This window comes from Anabrus simplex, chromosome 1, assembly GCF_040414725.1.
Source record: "Anabrus simplex isolate iqAnaSimp1 chromosome 1, ASM4041472v1, whole genome shotgun sequence".
In the NCBI taxonomy this organism is placed as follows: Eukaryota; Metazoa; Arthropoda; class Insecta; order Orthoptera; family Tettigoniidae; genus Anabrus; species Anabrus simplex.
The window spans coordinates 1,606,568,196-1,606,580,367 of record NC_090265.1 but is presented as its reverse complement, the minus strand read 5'-3'; positions in this window follow the sequence as shown (position 1 = coordinate 1,606,580,367).

Below are 12,172 nucleotides of genomic sequence, written 5' to 3'. Positions count from 1 at the left end.
AGGGAAGTACATTGCTGGGATTTTAGGCTCTTACAACTGTATATCATTGTTCTCTTCACACTACTTCCACTAAATTGTCACCCTTTAAGTTTGTTTACTAAATAATTAATTTCAATTTGTCTTTAGGTAATATTTTTCCTTTTTTTTTACATTTGTCAAATATTAATTTAAAAAACTTACATTTTTGTTGCTCTCCTTCCAAATTCAATTGTCCTGGGTATAATAGTGTTCATTTTAATTTCAATCCTTTATGCAATTGTAAAATAGTGTTTTAACCAATTAAAATTGTACCGTGAGGTACACCCCTACGCCTCATTTTTAAATCTTGCGCCAATAAAACCTCCTCTACAGGAGAAACACCGAACTTGGAACATGACTTACTTAAACTTTTCCTCAGAAGATGTCACTACCATAAGTTTCTTTTATGGTGAAGTTTCCTGAACTGTGTGCATTTCAACTTGTTTTGTTTTCCGTTCTTCAAGAAGTGTGGACATTCTCTCATAGATGTCTCTGCTAAAAAACCATGATCATGCACCCTGGTGCGAAGTTAAGGAACTTTCTTGAAGAAATTTTGTATTCATAAGTTTGTCCTTTACTAAATTATGTTCATTCATTTTTGGGTTGGCAATATTGACCTTTTCTTTCCGCCAGTTTTGAATTCAGCCAATCCCTAATTTTTGTAATTAATTTTCAGCCTATCACAGGTTTCTTCTTCGATTTTGTGTGTAACTTTTTCATCTACCAATAAAAGTGAGAGGGTGTGGCTTGATTATTCATGAAAGGTCTCGAACTTTCCCCAAGGGTTTATAAACTGCGGATTTTCACGTCTCTTGGCCATTTGATCAACATCTATCTAAGTGTGTGGATGTGAAGCAGGAGGCGGATGGTGCTTCTTTCGTCAGGCAGCAGGTCTTTAGCAAGGTAATGGCCATTTAACATCTTTATTTCTTGCTAGCTCAGCAGTTTAACCCGCGGGAAAGGTCTGAAACCTTAATATGTAACCAACACCTCTAAAGTGTAAGTTCTGCCAGCTAATGTGAAAATCTCATAAAATCTGTAACTGTAATTCGGGAATAGACAGTGATTCACCCTCTCGAGCTCCCCTTCATTTTAGTTTGAGGTGACTACGTTTTGTAACTGATTTTCTCACTTCCGTAATGTTTTATATTTCCTCATTATACGAGTCACCTCCATAGTTTGGGAATAGCCCCTTTTTCATCGGCCTAGTGCCCGTTAGGTTTTAAGAAGTTACATCGAGGAGTCCTAGTATTCGCCTCCTTTCATTTTGTTTTCGGGCCATTTATTTATCTGTGTTTTCTTCTATACGAAGGCCCTGTAGGCTGGGTACGAGATACCCCTGTTTCATTTTTGTTTGTTGTGCCTTGTTGGCCAGTAATTGTAAGTTTCCGATATTCCCTTCAATTGGCTTGAAAAACTGAGAGTGTGTCAGCTCTTTTCTAGTGTTGTCGGAATGCCCCTGGGAGGCTTGACATTGTAAAGTGGGAGAAAGTGCTCTATGTTATTAGGGGATTTATGCCCTTGAACAAATTTGGGCATGGAGCTAGGAGCTCGAAATTGTAAAACTAGGGGCTTGTAGCCCAACAGAGTTAACATTCTTGGATCCTGTTAAATTTTGTTGTTATTGATTGTTAAAACTCAGAAAATATAACCTTGTTAAAGTTTTAAATTAACTTAGATTTGGTAGTTAGACCCATTCACCCCGGCACCTTCTTTCACCTCTGTTGATCCACCAACCACGGTAACAAGAATTATTAAACCTTCAGTTCCTTTGGCGTGTTATTTCATACTGATACTTCTATTTGCGTAAATTTATTTAAAAAAATTGACCAATTATTAAAGTGCGGCCAGCGATCATGTCTAAAGTTTCCAGTGTGGCCTTCGAGCCCTTACAAATTGGAAACCTCTATTCCAGATATTAACCCGCAGAACATAGAGAGAAAACAACCGAGGACTTCATTTCATAACCTATACATTTTGAGCCATGCCCCTTCAGCAACGAATACCTACTTTATTTATAATTATTCGCTTTAAATGTCAGAAGATATGACAGCCATTTAATATAGTCACTAGATTACCATCAAGGAAGCTGAAGTTATGATTTGGAGCCAATACATGTGGGATTTTTGAAATGAGAAGTCAAGATTTTGTGGTTGATTTTCCACTCAAAATTGAAAGTCATGTGGCTATGACCACCATATAAACAGTCACGTAAAATTCAAGATTATATTTCTTTCCATTATGTCCCAATATCTGTCAGTCCTCGTATTTCTACCACTTTTATATTTTTTAAGGACCGAGCTCGATAGCTGCAGTCGCTTAAGTGCGGCCAGTATCCAGTATTCGGGAGATAGTAGGTTCGAACCCCACTGTCGGAAGCCCTGAAGATGGTTTTCCGTGGTTTCCCATTTTCACACCAGGCAAATGCTGGGCTGTACCTTAATTAAGGCCACGGGCGCTTCCTTCCCAGTCCTATCCCTTTCCTGTCCCATCGTCGCCATAAGCCAATAGCAAAAAAAAATTTTTTTAAGGTAGATTGTTCACTACAAGTCTTCAAGTTTCATTCCTCTATAAAATGTGTTACAAAAGTAGCTTAGTAATAGCGTGCACAGTTTTATCTAGTGTCATCTGTCCCCTACATGTAACAGTCCTTAATTTTCTGTATACACGAACGTGCAACTGTTGTGACGCATACAACGGAGGCATGATGGGAAAAACCATGCTCGCGCCAACTGGAGTATTGAATCATGGTTAATGCCCGTGTACTGGAGACGTGGTGTAACAAGGAAAATCGTGCAGTGATCAGATACGAGTAGTGAAATGGGTAATAAACACCCAATCAAATCCACAATAAATTAATTGCTGTACACGCTGATTATGCGATGTCTGCGAAAACGGTGCGAAGGTGGTGCAAAAATGTTGACTGAAGGAATAGCGGACATTTTTGACAGAACTGGAAGACGGGATTTCATGCCAAACATGTTGATATTCAGGCCACTGTAAGAACAGTATTGGTCGGCGGTTTGCAGAGTAGACTTCCGCCTACAAGTGGCCACGATTGGTACGTGGTCCGACAGCTCTGCACTCCGACAGGCCAACCGAGCAGAGGACTTGCGGCCATGGCTGTACCGTGGCTCTACCGTATTCAGGAAACAGAGAGGAGGTGGTCCCCACCGTCGGCTGTCATGAGAATGTTTTTCCATGGTTTTGGATTCTCTTGCACTAAGGCGAATGCCGGGACAGTTCCTCGTATAGCCCACGGCCGCCAATCCCTCACCTTCTCCACACATCTCCATCACAACCGCAAATTGCCTGGCCTGAGAGACGGCGTCACCGTCTAAGAGGCCCACCTCCCCTTACAGGGGAGGAATGAAAACAATTTAGTAATAGTAGGAGTAGTAGTAATAGCAATAGCAGAAGTAATAGTTAGGGACCTAAGTACTGAATCTTCAGCAGTATATTCGGATAAATTAGTGCAGCAGTAGGATAAATACCTCAATTTTAGCGAAACTTAGACGGATAAATAGTGAAGAGGATACCATTCTAGGCATGCGGGGATTATATGTGCAAATCTATATTAATATCATAAAAGGAAAGAGTGTCTGTAAGTGTGCAGGAAACACTCAACGTAGTTTCAGTAATTCTTTCACCATCAGAAATATTCGTACAGATTTATTTTACTTTACAATTGACTTAACGTCGCACCGACACAGATAAATCTTATGTCTTCGATGGGGTAGGAAAGGACCAGGAGCGGGAAGGAAGTGGCCGCGGCCTAAATTAAGGTGTGCCTGGTGTGAAAATGGAAACCACGGGAAAAGTTGACACGATGCAATTGCACGAGGTACTCCTGACTTGACTAAAGACAGACTAAACCCCACAACAGAACACTATTCCGTCCAACAATTCAACTCAACGCGACTCGACTCCATACTGCACGCAACTGTCCATCTGAGATTTTTTTTGGGGGGGGGGGCGAAGCCCTCTCCCCCCGCGTGACCATCAACTCAATCTACATGGCCTCCGACAGGCTATTATTTCTAAGAAGAAAGAGAGAGCAGGGAAGAGTGGGAAATGATACGAAGAGTATCTGCCTGTTTCCATGTCAGACACGTTACCAGGCGAGTTTGTGTTGGTTTGATAGTGTTAAGGTGTGGTATTGAAAGGTCAGGGGAAAACCACATAGGCAGAAAAGAGAAAGTGCCTACATGTAAAACCTGACAACCTGTGATAGCACATGCAAGGATGTGGGCTGGATAGGGCCAGTGGTAGTGTTAGTTGAGAAGAGGTATCATGCACCAGCCATGATCCATCGTCTCGCCATTCCATCTGCCAGGGGTCAGTCCGTCTGGGCACTGCCGTGACTAGTGCGGGGCTTGACGGTTGCGGAGCCATGCGTCGAGTACCACTAGGGCCCGCCCCGCAGCGCCACCTCCTTAGGGTCCCTCGTACCCAGTTTCCGATGCCGGAGAATGAGGCCAAGCCCACCGGAGCGGGGGCCTCCTGGAAAGGGGTGGGTCATGACGCCGGGCCTCCTTCCTCTCTGTCCGCGCCATGGCCCGGTAGACTGGGCAACTGCGATGGGAGGCCGGGTGGCCCCCCGCGCAGTTGGCGCACACCGGCGCCTCCTTAAGTGTTGCTTAGGCCGTGTAGTGTCGATCACCCCCACAACGGTTGCACCTCACTTGAAGCCCACACCTGTCGTGCCGGTGACCCCATCTCAAACAGCTGAAACATTGCAAGGGCTGTTGAGGGGGGGGGGACATTTCGATCTCACCTGATAGCCGCTACCTGCTGTGATCCTCTCCTGATTGGCTCCTCGCTCGGCTGCTGTCCTGGGAGCAGTACTGAGTTGCGGCATGGCGGCCCTCTCATGATGGGCTGGTGTCTTCTTCTTCCTCCTGGTCCTGAGGCGGCATCTTCTTCCAGAGGAACTCTCCTCGGCAGGGGAAGAGGCCTCTTCCTGGTGGCCCTCCTCCCGGCCTGGTGAACTCGGGGTAGCGGGTAGCTCCGCTGTGTCGCCGTCTTCTTTTGCTGCTAGCTGGCGGCGGTGGCGTCGATCGGTGTTAACATTCGACTGCGTTCCCTGTCCTGTGGGGCACACATCGAGGTCTGCAGCTCGACAGACATGCTGGCAGGCTGGGCCTGGACAGCAGCTTCTGAAACAACAGGGAGCGTCCTCCTCCACTGCTGTGCAGCCTTCCGCCGTCGCGGGCGGTTTCCTGGATTGCGCCCGGGTAACAGGCCCTTCCTGGTAGGCCTGCGTCTGCGTCCACTTCGGCCTGGCAGGTGGTCGACGATCCTGGTTGGCGGCCTTGTTGGTCTGCGTGTACTTCGTAAATTACAGCGGTCCAACTGGGGGCGCGCCGTCGTGGCGCTCGGGAACGCCGCCATCGTCCTCGGTCCTACCTCCTACCTCCTGGTAGCCTGAGACGTCCAGGTACTCCCTGAGTCCTGGTAGCCGGGCCCACCCGAGATCATCCAGTCTGCCTTAAATAGGGGTTCCTCGAGATACTCCCCAAAAAAGTAGTCCCCAGAGTTATTTTTATTTGGAATGATATGGGTTTTTCCTTCAAGGTATTCCATTACCAACGGAGGTCTCCGATGATATTAGAGGGTGGTGTCAGTAAAGGGATGGCCCTGCGCTCTTGAATCATTCTCTTGACTGGTTGGCCATGCGGGAGTCGACATCTAATTAGTGAGGTCGATGGCTCCCATATGGGGCCGACTCATTTCGCTCCTCACAAAGGTCGTGAATAAAATGGCGGACACTGCCATGATATACCCCTCTTGACAAAAAGCGCCGCCTGGCGTGTTGTAAAGAACGACGCCACTTGACATTGGAAACAGGTAATAGTAATGGCGCATGGCCTCCGGAGAGAACTGGTGCAGGTCTTTATCTAGTAAACGACCTATAAGCGACCTGAATGTCTGTGAAGATGAGGCCCTACCTGAGAATATTTCTAATGTGAAGGACAACATGCACACCCAGCCTCTAAGCCCGTGGAATGAAATAATTAAGGTTAGAATCCGAGAACCAGACGGCAATCGAACCCAAGGCCCATTGATCCAAAGGCCAATGCGCTTACCATTTAGCCCTGGAGCCGGACATTGGCAATATTTAATTTGAGGTGATGATTCACCTTATAAATTGTGGCAATCTACTGGGAGGATTCGGATATTGTAAAAGCCCGGAGAACGCTATCTACTTGTATGTTTAGTAGCAACAGTGAAGTTTGGAGGAAGTTGCATTATGGCGTGCAGCTGAATCTGATGGCATGGACTCGAAGAACTTATAGACTGCATGGCATTATAAACGCGGAAGGATATCAACACATTTTCAATGATTTCGCACTGTCTACCGTAGAAATTCAGTCGACGATGGTCATTATTTATACCAAAATGATAAATAAAACGAAATGGCGTATGGCTTTTGGTGCCGGGATTGTCCGAGGACAGGTTCGGCTCGTCAGATGCGGATCTTTTGATTTGACTCCCGTAGGCTACCTGCGCGTCGTGAGGAGGATGAAATGACAATGAAGACGACACATACACCCAGCCCCCGTGTCAGCGAAATTAACCAACCATGGTTAAAATTCCAGACCCTGCCGGGAATCGAACCCGGGACCCCTGTGACCAAAGGCCAACACGCTAACCATTTTGCCGTGGAGCCGGACACCAAGATGATATTGCTCAGAGTCATAAAGCAGTCTCTGCAAGCCAATGGTATAAGGACTGGCCGAGAGTCCCAACCTAAACCCGATTGAGCACTTGTGTGAAAAGTTAGAACGGCGACTTCGTTCCAAACCCCACTGTACAACATCAACGCGTTCTTTGGCTACGGCTCTCAGGGAAGTATGGGATACCATTCTTATGAAAGCGTTCCGACAGCTAGTGTAAAATCTCTCCAACAAAGTCACGGCAGTGATAAAGGCAAACTGCGGACCGGCATCATACTGGTAATTAATGTCGACTATTAGATACTATGTTACCAACAAACTCAGCCCTCATTTTGAAATATGAGTCGGGATGCTTTTGATCAGATAGTGTAGGCCTACTATAGTGTCAAATCCACTTGTGCGAGACAGTTTGCACTGATGATGATGATTATTATTATTATTATTATTATTATTATTATTACTATTATTATTATTACTATTATTATTATTATTATTATTATTATTATTATTATTATTATTATTATTATTATTATTATTATTATTATTATTATTATTGTACCAGGTGGTACACCTCCACGCCGCTAATTCAAACTTTGCGCCAGTTGAAACTCCTCTACTGGAGGAAGCCTGAACTTTATCTACAGTGTTAATTCTCAAGTTTCTCAGAAGATGTCCCTACTTGTAAATTTTGAAGTTTCTGAACTGGGTCGTTTTCGATGTATTTTTGTTTTGCCTGTAGTAAGAAGTGTGGACATTCTCTTCTAGATGGCACTACTGAAGGACTACAATTATGCACAATAGTGCGAAGTGAAAGAACTGTGTTTTTGGAGAAATTTTGGGTTCATAAGTTTGTTATTTGTTAAATTTCTTTCTGCCATTGTTTAAGTTGGCAATGTTAACCCTTTCTTTCCGCCAGTTTTGAATTTGACCAACAAGGAATTTCTGTAATTAATTTTCCACCAATAAGGTGTTTCTTCTTCATCTGGTGTAGTCGTTTTTGCCATTAACCAATAAAATGTTTGTGAGCGGGTGTTATCATTCGCGAAACGCCTTGAACTTTCCACGAGGGTATATAAACTGCTGATTTTCGGGTCTCCGGGCCACTTCAGTAACATCTATCATTGTGTAAAGTATGTAGCAGGGGGCGGGAAGCGCCTCTTTCTTCGGGCAGCAGTTCAAACACCAGGTAATGGCCTTTTAATAACTTATTTTCTTGCTAGCTCAGCAGTTTAACTCTCGGGGCAGGTCCGAAGCCTTTTACCATGTAACTTTCCTTTAAAATGTAAAGACACTTGGTATCTATTCTATCTTTTTAAACTACAAATTGGGAAAGAGAGTGCTTAACCCTCTCGAGCTACCACTCAAATCGCTTTGAGGTGAACTTATTTTCACAACCGTTTCTTCCCTTCTAATGTAATGTAAATCGTTTTTTTATGTAAGTCACCTCTTTAGTATGGGATTAGCCCTTGCATTAGCGGCCTAGTGCCAAGTAGGTTTTAGTAAAGTATATTAGGAGTGCAGTTTCGCCTCCTCTCAAGTTGGTATTTTGGAGGCCACGTAATTGTCCTGTTTCTTCACTGAATAGGCCTCAGTAGGTTGGGTATTTTTACCCCTGTGTTATTTGTGTTTGGAGGTCAACTTGAAAGTGGAGTTTGGTGTGGCCTTTGATAGGCATGAACTTAAGAGCGGGTCGCTCTTTCTTAAAATTTGTTTCTGCGTGCCTCGAGGAGGCTTTACTGTGTAATTGGGAGCAAGTGCTCCTGGGCATGATTGGGGTCTTCTGCCCCTTTGTTGAATCTTGTATATCGTAAGGTTGGGCTTATAGCTCAAGAATTGTGTGTCTGACTCTCGGAGCACAAATCCTGTAACACTGTAATTGTACATTCTCGATTGGTTGCTTTGCTACTCTGTACCTGCCACTCTTGTTATTTCTTGATTTTGCAAAGAAAATATAACCTTGTTAAATTAACTTTAATTTCGTATTTTGAGACCTGTTCACCCCAGCACTTTCTTTCACCTCTGCACATCCACAATACTCCGTAACAATTATTATTATTATTATTATTATTATTATTATTATTATTATTATTATTATTATTATATAATTCGCTGGGGCCATCAAGGACCACGTTAAGTCTTGTTGCATTTGACACTGAACTTGGCCTTCTTTAGAGCCCAAATTTCTCTCATTCTTTGTGAGTGGGACTGCTTACGCTCCTCTGTCCAAGGGGCACCGTGTCTTCTCTTCGGTTGCTCGTCTCGGTTTAGCCCGTTCGTCAATATTTTCTTGCGGAAGAGATCTCTATTAAAGGCGTCTTAAGCTGAGATATGTAGCATTTGCAGGTCTTCTTTGGTATTTCTAAACCAGGGAATTGTGGTTTTAGGGTTTGAATCAAAAAAGTGAAAGATTTCCTTAATTAACTTTCTTCTGTTCATTCTTTTCAGATGACCGTAAAATCGTGCCCGTCTTTTTCTGATTGTGTCGGTAATTTTCTCTATTTTGCTGTAGACTTCCTTGTTGGATCTCTTTTGATGGATTCCATTTCTGTACTTTGATCCCAAGATTCCTCTCACAATTTTGCGTTCTCTTTTCCCCAGTTCTTCAAGGAGTCCTTTGTTAGCATTTAGAGACAGGGTTTCGGCTGCATATAGAACTACTGGCTTCAGAACTGTTTCATAGTGACGTATCTTGGTGTTTTGGGAAAGGCATTTTTTGTTGTTGATTGTGCGGGATGTTTGGTAGGCTATTTCCAGTTTGCGTACTCGCTCCTGAAGTGCTTCTTTGTCCAGTCCATTTTTCATGATGATCTCACCCAGGTATTTGAATTTGTCTACTCGGGTGATGTCCCCGTATTTTGTATGGAGTTTTGGTGGAGCCTCTTTGATGTTAGTCATTACTTCTGTTTTCTCAAACGATATCTGCAAACCAGTTTGTTCGGCAATTTCCTTTAAAATTTCAACTTGAGCTCTAGCGGTTTCTATGTCGGTTGAGAGAACAGCAATATCGTCGGCAAATGCTAAGCAGTCTGTTGCGATCCCCTTAGATTTGGTTCCTATTCTCAATGGACTGTAGTTGGTTTCCTGTAATCTCACCCGCAAGTTCTGATGATCTTTTCAAGAACACAGTTGAAGAGTATCGGGGATAGCCTATCACCTTGTCGGACTCTTGTTTTGATGTCAAAGGAATGAGAGAGAAATCCGTGGAACTTCACCTTGGATTTTGTATCGTTCAATGTGGCTCTAATTAATGCCAGCAGTTTCAAATCAACTCCAAATTCATTTAAGATGTTTAGCAGGACTTCCCGGTCAATGGAGTCGTACGCTTTCTTAAAGTCCACAAAGACAGACACATACTGCTTGGACCTTAGTGTACAATATCTGATGATCGTTTTGAGATTTTGGATCTGTTCAGCTGTTGAGCGACCTTTCCTGAACCCTCCTTGGTATTCACCTATTTGATGTTCGACTTGTGCTTCCAAAGGCTCCAAGATGGCAAGTGATAGAATTTTGTAAGTCACGGGTAGCAAAGATATTCCTCTGTAGTTGTTGATGTTCTTCATGCTGCCTTTTTTGTGTAATGGATGGATCAAAGCTATTTTCCAAACTTCGGGTAGGGTCTCCTTGTTCCAAATTTCTTCTATCTGCTTTTGCAAGATATCAAGTGATTCTTCTGGGGCATATTTCCATAGTTCTGCTACTACTGAGTCTTCCCCCAGCGGTTTGTTGTTTTTGAGACGGGCAATGTGGCGCTTGATTTCATCTCTGTCGGTGGTCTGGAATCTGGGTACCTGAGTAAGGGTTCCTTGGTCTCAATGGCGCCTTGCGGTTTTATAGCAATTAAGTAAATTCTTGAAGTAATCTGCCAGAATGCTGCAATTTTCTTCACTTGACGTCGCCAGTGTGCCGTCCTTTCGCTCAAAGCATAGAGATGGTGGTTTATAGCCAGTGAGTTTGCGTTTGAAGGCTCTGTAGTACTCTCTGCTTTCATTCTTCCTAAAGTTTTGTTCTACCGTTTCAATGAGAGACTTTTCGTATTTACGTTTCTCAGTTCTGAACACCCTAGGTGCTTGGGCACGTTGGGTTTTGTAGGTTTCCCAATCATTTTCTGATTTCGTAGAGTTGTACTGTTTCCACGCATTGAGTCTTTCTTGGAGGACTGATTCGCAGGTGCTATTCCACCAGGCATGCTTTTTGCTTCTCTTGATTTCTGCAACGTCTTTGGCGGCCTCAAGAAGGAGACTTTTGGCGTTGTTAAAGTCACAGTCATTTGGTCTAGCCTTCTCCTGGAACTCCTCGACCCTTTGCCGAAGTCTATCATTGTCGAAGCGTGTGATCTGTTTGGTTGTCTTCCGTGTGTTTGCGGGAATTGGTTTGAATTTGATAAGAGACATATAATGATCTGAGGCCACATTGATGCCTTTCTTTACCTTGACATTCATAATCTCAGGGCTGTTTCTCCTGGAGATCGCAACATGATCAATTTGGAACTTTCCGAGAGCTTGGACGGGAGAACGCCAAGTCATTTGCTTTCTGTGTAGATGGCGAAAATGGGTCGACATGACCTGCAGGTTGTGATTTTCGCAAATGGTCACCAGTCTTTTGCCGTTGGGATTGGTTCTTTTGTGAGCAGGGTAATTTCCTATAACTTTCTTGTACTTCTGCTCACGACCTAGTTGGGCATTGAAGTCACCCAAAAGAAGCTTGACATGGTGTTTGGGGATTTTGTTCAATTTTTCATCCAGTAGGTCCCAGAAATTATCAACTTCGTCTGGATCAGACTTGTTCTTATCGTTTGTAGGAGCATGTGCGTTAACTAGGGCGTAGGTTTTGTTCACGCATTTAATTGTGAGTATAGACAATCTGTCATTCACAGGTTCGAAATTTGTAACCGATTGAAGGATCTTGGTTCTAACAACAAACGCGGTTCCAAGTATCACAGCCCCATTGAGGATTCCTCTTTGCGCTTTGCTCTTGAAAAATCGGTAGCCTTCAGATTAAAAAATCTCTTCATCTGGGTACCTTGTTTCCTGTAGGGCCATTATGGATATCTGATTTTCGTGAAGAGCTTTGGTGAGGGTTTTCAGCTTGCCAGTTTGTGTAAGTGAATTTATGTTGAAAGTTGCTAGAAAGGTTTTACCTCTTTGGGGTACACCGAGACGCTCCGACTCGTCTCTTGCATGATGTCGAGTCTCCTCCAGAATCCGAACGAGACTCGTGCGCCGTGACGTTTACGACGAGGAATTTATCCGAAGACTTACCCCCTGGGGTATGTTTCTTGAAATGTTGTGCCATCATGCTTTTTGACTTGACTTTGCTTTGGACAGGTACCCATCCTTTTACAACTAGGGTTGCTAGCCCTAGAGGTTGCCTCAAGATGTTTTCTGGCTTCTGGTCATTTACCAGTCTTCGCCGTAACCCTGGCAAGGGACCAGTTTTTTTTCACGGTGGTATTTTATTTCCTTACTACCCTCTGA